Below are 10,277 nucleotides of genomic sequence, written 5' to 3'. Positions count from 1 at the left end.
GGATTTTACTTCTCCCTTGTGTAATTTCTCAAATGTTTCACTCATATAAGGCTTTAGGCTATATTCTCAGAGGATTTGTAAAATAAGTACTCTAGCCTAGATTTCAGAAACTTACTGCCAACAATCATAGATACTCATGTAACATATTTATAGATAGATGCAAGGATTATTATCTACATATTAGCCTAAGTTTCTAAAAACTATTCTAATGCAAAAGCTACGTGAGACTTCTAGATTATTGAGAGCATAGAGAAAGAAAACAATACCAATATTCCTAAGTGTATAGCATACTTTTTATTTATATATATATTTTTAAAATTTTTGAATTTTTTTAGCTAAAAAACAAGTGCATATTATACATATCTATATCCTAATAGATGTCTTAATTACACGTGTTTCTATGCCCCCCAAACAAGAAGCATGCTTTGTCCTCAAAGTATTTTAAATAAAGAAGGTAGGAAAATACCATTGAAACGCGTGAAATTCCGGAATATATGCAAAACAAGGTTATAACATACTAATATAGAAAAGAAAACTGACACAACTTTGTAAGAGTTCCACCCGTTATGGGGTTAATGAGAAATAGATTGCTTGGGACATAAGCATACACTAACTGAAATAAAAACTTACCTGCACTCCCATTTAAACATTTTCCTCCTCATTTCCCTCTTCATCCTTAATAAATAAATGAGGTTCCTTTGCATCCTGCCATGCCATGGTAATTTGCCAGGCTTCACTCCACTTATCGTCTACTATAGCTAACCTGTCAAGCGCCACTTGGTCGGATGGGGTGTAAGGCGCAACCTGATGAGGTTGTATCCGCCACCCTTGCCAAGTCATTTTATGGAACGATCGAATAATCCAATTGGTGGGTCTCACAATGTTGACCTCAACCCAATCCGTGAAATGGGCACAAAAAATAGGGAAGAAACATAGCATTATACGGCAAATTAAAACAGGCATAAGAAGGTACTCATGCCTCTTGCCATGGGCTCGGGCTAAACTAGACATTAAGGTCTGGGGAATATCATAGAGTGTACGTCCCCTAGCTAAAGCAAGGAAAATATCACAAGTTTCGTCATTCACAGAAGAATAACGCCATTCCCCTCTAATGTTGAGCATAATCCAAAACATTACAGTGTGCACGTTCATAGACAGGCTACCAAGGGCGATGTTATAATCCCCTTGGTGCTCTATCCTAAAGATTCCTGCTCCGTAATACTCATGCAAATCATCATAGTTATACATGTACATATTATCTACCAAATAGGCCCATGAGTCTTGTATTTCGGCCGGCATAGCAAGTCCAAGCACAAAGGCTATCAAGAACCTGAAAATTTCCATTGGTTCATCCCCGATGGTGATGGAGAACACTTGTTCTCCATCTGGTCTATCAAAGAACTTACAGTTATCATAAAAATAATATGTAAGTGTGGGAGAATAAAGTTCATCAGGACTTACCAATAGTGGCTCCCATCCTACTAGAATGATCACTTCGCGAAACCACGCACCATAGGTGTCACTTTGGAATAAATCTTCAAATGACTGTTCGGTATGATACGAGGGAATGTCATCCCCAATAAACTTGCTGGAAAATATGCAAAAGATCCTGGAACAACCCTCGGAAAACTAGAAATTTTTGGTGCTCACAGGGGTCAGGGCGCAAGGTGTGCTCAAGCTATGCCTGGGATGGGCGCGGGTGGCACTCTGGTGAAATTTGAGGTTTAGGCACTTGGGTCCAGGGTGCGCTCATTGTTAGCCTGGGATGGGCGCGGGTGGAGCTCTAGATGAAAACTGGAATTCCGGTGTTTTGGGGCAGTATGGCTCTGGTTTGGCTGAGTAGGGCAGGAGTCGCTTAGGGTAGGATTTCTCGACGGAGGCTTAGAGGTGGTGGTGGCTCCTCCTCGGGAAGTGCAGGTGCGCTCGGGTTGCTGATAGGCCGAAGTGCGAAGGAAAAATAAGGTAAAGTAGGAGTGAAACGTGAGAGATGAATGTGAGATGTAGTTGGGGTTGTGAGTGTAGAATGAATGCAGTTTTTATAGGTTTTAAATTGCTAAAACGAATCGGGAAGTTGCTAAAAAGCTTTAAGGCAATTGCTGGAAATAATAAAATTTCCAAACCCGAAAACGGAAATAACTCATAATCTTGATTCTAAGACAACCCTAATATCTTTTAGGTTGAATTGAGGATAGAAACTGCCTAACTTATCGAGATTTCATCCTACCACAATATCTATTCATAGTGATGGCCATATCGGTCATATTCTCAACCCTCACTCCAAAACAAATTCTAAAATAGACGAACATATAAATGTATTATGCTAAGCTATTTAATACCACCCCAAAATAATTCGGGAAGGTGGGATTAATGATAACAACCACGCACCATTAGAAAATAACCAAATTATATTAAATTTTAATTCAAACAACATAAATCAACCAAATTCAAATTTAATTACTTAACTAATATCCGACTAATAAAACAATAAAAACAACTAAATAACAACGAAACACAAATTATTTGAACACCTAGCCATGTCAGGGCCCGATCCATTTATTCTTTGGCGACGACGCTCATGCCTCTCAGACTCATCTGAAACAGAACCCTCCAAGGGTGGTATGCATTGTAGAATCTCTACTTGGAACAAGCGCTGTACTTCCATCTCAGCTTTTATTGCTGTATACTGGGCCTAGTGACGCTGGTGGATATTCTCCATATTAATCAAAATATCTTCCTGACCCTTTTCGAGTATTCCAAAACTCGTGTTAAGGTTCGTTTGTTTATTTCGAACTATAATATGTCTATCTTGTATATCTTTACAAATAGCGTAAATATAACACACACTAGTATGCAACACTGACATGCGTTCTGAATCAGACGTACACCTCTCCAAGGCATCTTCATCCAACCATGTCAAGTCCTCCCCTTCCTCATCCGAATCCACTACCCTATTCTCCGGCAACATCCAAGTCTTTTGGATACACTCCTTATAACTACTTTCATTTGCATGCAATTTCAACATTATCCGCTCAGTTCTTGGTTTATTCCCCTAAGACAATATTATCTTCATAATTAAAACAGGAAATGGTGCGATACTCTTCCCAACTCCTCTAATCATATTTAGCAAAAACTTGAGGATACAGAATTCATACCTTTTTTCTTGCAATATCCAGAGAACGTGGAGACATGTGAACCCGATGTCACTCACTTTCTCCTTCCCAATGACGTTCTTACCAATCCACTGAGCTACAGCCAGTTGGTTGGTGCGTAGAGATGACTGTCGAGCACAATGAGAAGTCATATTATATTGACCCTCCATAAGGGTGTCGTTCATTAATGCAGGAACACCAGTATATTGGGATTCCTGCACGGTGGCTTCTATGTGGCGTTCAGGCGTAATGCCTAAAATTTCAGCCAACTTCTCTTTCGATAATTCTCTCCGAGTCCCAGCCACTTTCATGAAAATTTTGTGATCGGCCAACTTTCTCTTCTTATAGAACTGTTTGACCAAATCGGAGTGGTAGAAATCATCTATAGAGTACCAAAACCGATTCCAACCCCTGCTAATCATCTCATCACCATAAAACGGCGCGAAGCGGTCAGCCGTAAACGCTTGTTCCGGCAACAACCTTCGTCTTTGAGCCATTGATATCTTAGAACAATTTGGGGTTTAAAAGGACTGTGAGAATGGAGTTTGAGGCTCCCTTACTAACAAAACAGTAGTGGTCGCGCAGTAGTTCGAATTTCGTTTGGTTTTGGGTGATTTTCAGTGGTGTAAATTTTTGGGATTGGTGGAAGAGTGTTTTGGAGAAGAATCGAAGTTGGAATTGTATTGTGGGCGTGGGTGTATTGAGGTTTATTTTTATTGTTATTTTTGGTTAGGTTTTTAAATTTGTATGTGGCAGAATTGGAAAGAATTGTGATTCAGTTTGTTTTGGAGGAAGGAGACGCACGCGCGTGCGTTGGGCCCAAGCCCAAATTGATTTTCCGATTTTTGTCGATTTTTTGTGCAACTTTAAACTAAAATTCCCGCTTCGTTACCGATCCGATTTATACGAATGAGATATGAAAATGATCAGGAGAGAATTTCCAATCTAATGAACTATAAAACACTCTATTCCGACTATAGGTGACATATAAGAAGATGAAAAATGCCTCGAAGGGCGTGCATGATGAAAGTTATGCGAACAAATGAAATCTAACTTAATAGAAAATGTCAATCTGAATCGTAATACCATTAAACGGTCTAACCAACACAACTGGAGGGTTGAACAATCCAGGATGGAACGAACACCCCACCCCCAAACAAATTTTAGACACAAAGTTGAGAAAATTTGTTTTTTTTAAAAGTGGGTCTTTTAAAGTCAGATTCCTGAGACTTCTCAACTTACTATGGTTGTGATTTTAACGATTTTTAATTTTTTATGAATAAAAGTTAATATAAGAAAAACAAGAAAGCAATAAATGCATAATTCACACCATAGAAGAACATGACTCAAAAACTGAGAAAACATGCATAATTCTCACTTAGGATTCGGTACTTACAGCCACACACTCCATAGGGAGGGCCCGGTTACCTGAATGGTGCACTTATCAGTATATGAAAGTGATAGGAAGTACACCAGACAACCAAATGAGTCGTTTATAGTCAGATGCATGAGACTTTAACAAATAACTGGATATATATATTAATACCCTGTAGTTTCCATATATCAACAACCTAAAGAGTTGTGGGTCTTTCCAGAAATAAATAACATGGAATGCACCCCCAAACATAATCAAGCACCAAGATTTCCTACGGCGCAACCTAGTGCAATGAAAATGAAGTCTGATAGACCTAGAACGTAACCGATCATGCACCTTCTTATTCATCTTTGAACGAGAGGTTGTCCAAGTGAATGAGTGTGAAAAAATAGATGGTTTTGGAAGATATGGTAGATAAGGATAAGTATTAGAAGGAAAGAATGGAAAGAATGAGAATGTAGGTTTAGCACAAAACTCATTCATGGTGTAGGTAGGAGCTGTCTCCATTATGAAAATATAGGTGTCATGTGCCTTTTCTTCCGGAATTATATCCGTATTAGGCGGATTTAGAAAATCATTAAGCACAGAAGAAATAAAAGGGTCAAATGCAAACTCCAGGTTCTTTTGAAAAGGTGTAGGATGGGGTACATTAATGGAAGGGGAATGATGTGAGGTGGGTGAATGGTTATCAATAGGAGGGGACTCTCGAGGTGGCGGAGAAGAGTTGCAAAAGAGTTGAAGGAAATCTTTCTCAATTCCATCCACATCCAAGGAGTCCTTATTAAAGTTGGAACGTCCAAAGGAAATGAATTTGTGCATCTGATTATTTGGAAATGTGGTTTTGACATAATCATGAGCTAAACCTTCGATCATACTAACCTTTCTATCGATATTGGTATCAGGAACTTGTGTGATTGGTTTAAATACATTGACCTCAGCAGAAAGATGGCCAAAAGATAAGGACATCGAACCATCGCGGCAATATATAAGCGCATTGGCAGTTGCCAAGAAGGGGTGCCCTAAAATGATCAGGACAGCATCGTTAGCGACTTCTGTATCGAGGATAACAAAATCCACAGGATAGTAGAAATCTTGAACCTTAACCAGCGCGTTTTCCACTAAACCCTTAGGATACTTGATAGACCTATCAGCTAATTGCAACGCCATTGTTGTAGGTTGCATTTTTTGTATACCAATTTGTTTATATAAATAATAAGGGAGTAAGTTAACACTCGCCCCCAAGTCTAATAAAGCAGTGGTCGTGTGAGTATCTCATAAGGTGCATTGTACAGTAGGACGACTAGGGTCCTTGTACTTAACTATTCCATTATGTTCTGATAAAGTTGGAACCTGTTCAGTGAGAAAGGCGTCTTTTGGAATATTTGTCCTACTCCTAGTAATGCACAACTCCTTAAGAAATTTAGCGTGGTGAGCTAATTTTTTAATTACGTCGAGAAAGGGTAGGTTAATCGTTAGATTTTTGAAAACATCCCTAATCTCGTCAAAGTTTGTATCTCTTTTTAACATAGCTAATTTCTGGGGAAATGGTGGTTTCTTACTATGTTTAGCATATGGTTCTACTGGATATCTAACCTTTGCTTTTTGCTTCTTAGGTTGTGGTTTAACTAGTACCTCTACATGGGTAGGATCTTTAGTTTATGTTTCGGTATCTAGTATAATATCTTGTGTAGGAACTCCTTGTGGGGTAACTATAAACATAGTTACTTTGTTATCCACCACTCTGCCTGAACGGAGAGTGGTGATGGAATTTATCTCTCCTACGTTTGTAATTTCGTTACTAGTATTACCGTTTACTTTAAAGGCTGTGTGTGGTGTTTAGGATTAGGTATTGCTTGTCCTGGAAACACACCTTTGGGTTGTATTTTATCTTGAGCTAACTGCTGTAAGGAAAGTTGGATGGCTTGTAAAATCTGTTGTTGAGATTGCATAAAGGTATCAAAACGATCCGGTTGTAGAGTAGTATTTGCTACAGGTTGTGTGACATGAACTATGTCACGTTGATTATTAATGAATGGATTTTGGTAGTTATTATTTATCGGAACGATACTTCAACTAGCATTATAATTATTATTGTTATAATTATTATAATAACCTTGACCTTGTGCTTGACCTTGTCGTGGTTGAGCTTGGTTATAATTGTTTGTTTGCCTAACATTTGGGTTAAACAACCTTGGAGGTTGTTGATTATTCCGCCAACCGAAGTTGGGGTTTTGTCGCCAAGCTGCATTAGGTTCGATATTAATGGAACAAACGTTATCTTGTTGTGATTGTTGTTGCTCATAAGCGAAAGGACAATAGGAGTCGAGATGCTCTAGACTCAAACAGAAATTACATGGATTGAAGTTGACATTCATGACGGGGATAGGTGTTTGTTGAACAGAAATAACCTCTACCTTTTTAGTTAGAGATTCGATTAAATTTTTAAGTTCCGGATCGGGTTTCATCTCAAACATACCGGCAGCCTTTATTGTTGTAGAAGAACTAGCGTTGCAGAAGATATCGTCACTACCCCCCCCCAGTTATTATTATGCTTAGTCTGATCTTCTAAAAATTTATAAGCTTCTGAGGCTCCTTTACTTAAGAAACTACCCCCATTCATTATGTCAAGGACTTCTTTATGGTGGTGTAGAAGTCCCTTGAAAAAGGCACGAACTAACGTGTCTTTCACGAGGTTATGATGTGGACACTCTATAAGTAGATCGGTGAAGCAATTCCAAGCCTCTGAAAATGATTCATGAGGATTCTGTTGAAAGAAATGAATCTTGGAAAGCATTTCATCGGTCTTCAGTGGTGGGTAAAAATATTCCATGAATAGTTGAACAAGTTTAGCCCACGAGTCCACAGAATTAGGCGTTTGGGCAGTTAACCAAGACGCCACCTTATCGGCTAAGGTGAAGGGAAATACCCTTAGTTTAATTTGTTTAGCACCTACCGTAGGATGGTGGAATGTAGTAAGGACTTGGTCAATCCTACGCATGTGCTGATAGAATGAATTAAATATATTTGCTGATAAAAATGGGTAACAAATTAAATATATTTGGGGGGATTCGGAAATCCCCCACTGGGTCTAATAGAACGATGCAAGATTTAGGGCTATCGTTCAAGGCTTTGTAAATGTCAGAGAGAGGAGACTCTCTTTCTTCAGCCATTACTTCAGGTGGTGTGTGTGGTATATTAGAAAGACTTGTTTGTTGCCTTTGTCGGTTAATTACGTTAAGTGTTTTTCTTCAGCCCGACCTTAATCTCATGCAAGGCTAAGACCAATATTAATGAAACACAATAACACTCCAAACAATCCTGATATGCTAGTATGAACCTCTAACAGAATATGTGAGGTGTGGAAGAAAAGAGTACCTGAAAGCCTCCTTGCTTTGCTTATGAATAGCGTCTTGTTTATGCGTGCTCAGTGTATATAATAAGTTAGAACACTGAAAACTTTGAAGAAATGGAAGTTCGAAACAAACCTGTGGAAATCGGGCAGTTTTAGCAGAGGGCGCGAGTGCTTCTGAATATGCCTAGGCAGGGCGCAGGTCGCGCTCAGGCAAAAGGTAGGATTCCAGGCGTGTGGGCGTAGGTGGCGCTCAAAGTTTGCCTTGGTAGGGCGCAGGTGGCGCTCAGCCAAAGGGTGGGATTCCAGGCGTGTGGGCGCAGGGTGCACTCCACTTTGGCTTGCCCAAGGCGCAGGTGCGCTCCGAGTAATTTTCATGGAAACTTTCAAAGCTGAAACAGACAACCATAGTGAGAATCCAAACAAGGGTGGGTGGGTTATGGGACTTTGAAAAACTATCAAGTCTACAGAAAACAATACTAAAGAGTACTAAGATGGCAGCGGCGCCATTTGATAAACGTAAAATTGAATAATTTACCTACGAAATGAATGATGAAACTTCGAGCGCCAAGTGAAACTAAACTTAATTACGCGTTGCTATCAAAGATTTCTATACTCTCAATTCTATCGAAATAGAGTGGAGTAAAAAGTTCGTTCCACTCTTAGTTCTTTAGCATTCAAGTTTCCTAGATTGACTAATCTATTCAAAGTCTAATGAGAGCAATGGTGAGAATTATGGTACGATGTTAATTAAAACTAGACGTAATATAAAGATTATAACTTTATTAAATTTAACTAAACAATAATTGAATTCTAAATTAATAACTAAGAATTGAATAACAACAACTGAAATTAGATCTAACAATTTTAAATGACAAAATCGAAATGAACAAGAATTAACTATTTTATTTATCTAATCAATGAAGAACTATGATTCAAAGAATTAATCTAAAATAATGTATGAAACTAATTAATTTAACTAATTGAATTCAAAACTAGATCTACAAGCTATTTTAATGGCTACTCCCTATTCTAGATTCTCTAACTATCCCTTTCTTAAGAGCTAAGTCTTGTTTTATGTAAAAGAGGAGACCAGATCCACAATTTCATGCATGGGCTGATGTCTCATGTTTTGGGTCGGAAAAATGAGCCCAAAGCCCAATTTCTTTAGTCCACAGAGCCTGTTTCAGCTGGCTTTGACTTCAGTAGATGTTTCATCCACTTCTGCTCCTCTAATTAGGTCAAGACTTAGACCATTGGAAAGCTCTTTCCAAGACAGTCATTTTGACGTAAGGTAGGCCCAAATCTGAGGCATGAGTCCAAAGATATGGTCTTCGGAAGTTCTGTTGACTTGTGCACTGTTTCTACTCGTGTTGACTTTTAAGCTTTTGACCGGGCTTCATAAAGGCTTTGTCTCCTTTAATCTTGGCCTTTATCACAGAACTTCTTAGCAACCAACCCTTTGCTCCTTTATATCGCCAAAGTGGCACATTTCTGCACATAATTGAGTTCCATGCCTGAAATACATAAAAGCATGTAATTAGCATTAACTTTTATTTATTACTCGCATAATTGGTCTAAAAGTAGTATTATTAAGGGGTTAAAACTACATTTTTGGGCTCTTATCAATATGAGTGTACCCTATATCTTTGCGTGTCATTTTCGATGCTAATTGTTTTGGTACCTCACGGGTCAAGATCGGAAGAGTAACGAAGCGCGGATCGGCTCTTGAAGTTGGCAAGACACTGAGAACAAGTTTAGAATTTCTTGATTTCATTTGGGCTTAGGCCAAAATTTCATTTCCATTAAAAAAGGCACGTGCCATCAAACCTATTTGGCCTACGCGATCGCCCACATTCATCTTCTTCCTCACAAAATTTCCCAACCACGCAAACCAGTTCTTAAATGGCTCGAGTTCTTAAAATCGTGTTGGAGCAAAAAATTTCAAAACCTCTACAACTCTGATCTATTTGAAGTGCACTTCAAGGCTGAGATTAGAAGAAGAGGATGGGAACCTTTGGTTTTGTTGGAAGGTGCAGCTTATTCTCCCTCTTTCATTTTTTTATTTTATAACTGCATGGTTAGAGGGGAGGATGACCGCATCACCGTTGTCAAGGATGGTCGCTCCTTTGAGCTCACCAAATAGGTGGTGAGTGGAGTTCTGGGGATTCCTCTAAAGGCTTATGTTCAGATGGAACAATCTCTAGACAAAAAGACCATCGATGTGATGATAGTAGAGACTCTTCTCGAGATGGTGAAAAACCCACCAAGTCTCACTGTGTGTTTCAGAGTTCACTGCGAAGGAATCATTTGGCAGTATCTCAGTGGACAACCTACAACCTTCTAGGCTCAACCAAGCTTTCTGATATCAGTAAGGCGATGCTCCATATTTTATGGATTCTTC

This window comes from Coptis chinensis, chromosome 5 (genome assembly GCF_015680905.1).
Source record: "Coptis chinensis isolate HL-2020 chromosome 5, ASM1568090v1, whole genome shotgun sequence".
In the NCBI taxonomy this organism is placed as follows: domain Eukaryota; kingdom Viridiplantae; phylum Streptophyta; class Magnoliopsida; order Ranunculales; family Ranunculaceae; genus Coptis; species Coptis chinensis.
The sequence above is the reverse complement of the archived record's forward strand: the minus strand, read 5'-3'. Positions refer to the sequence as shown.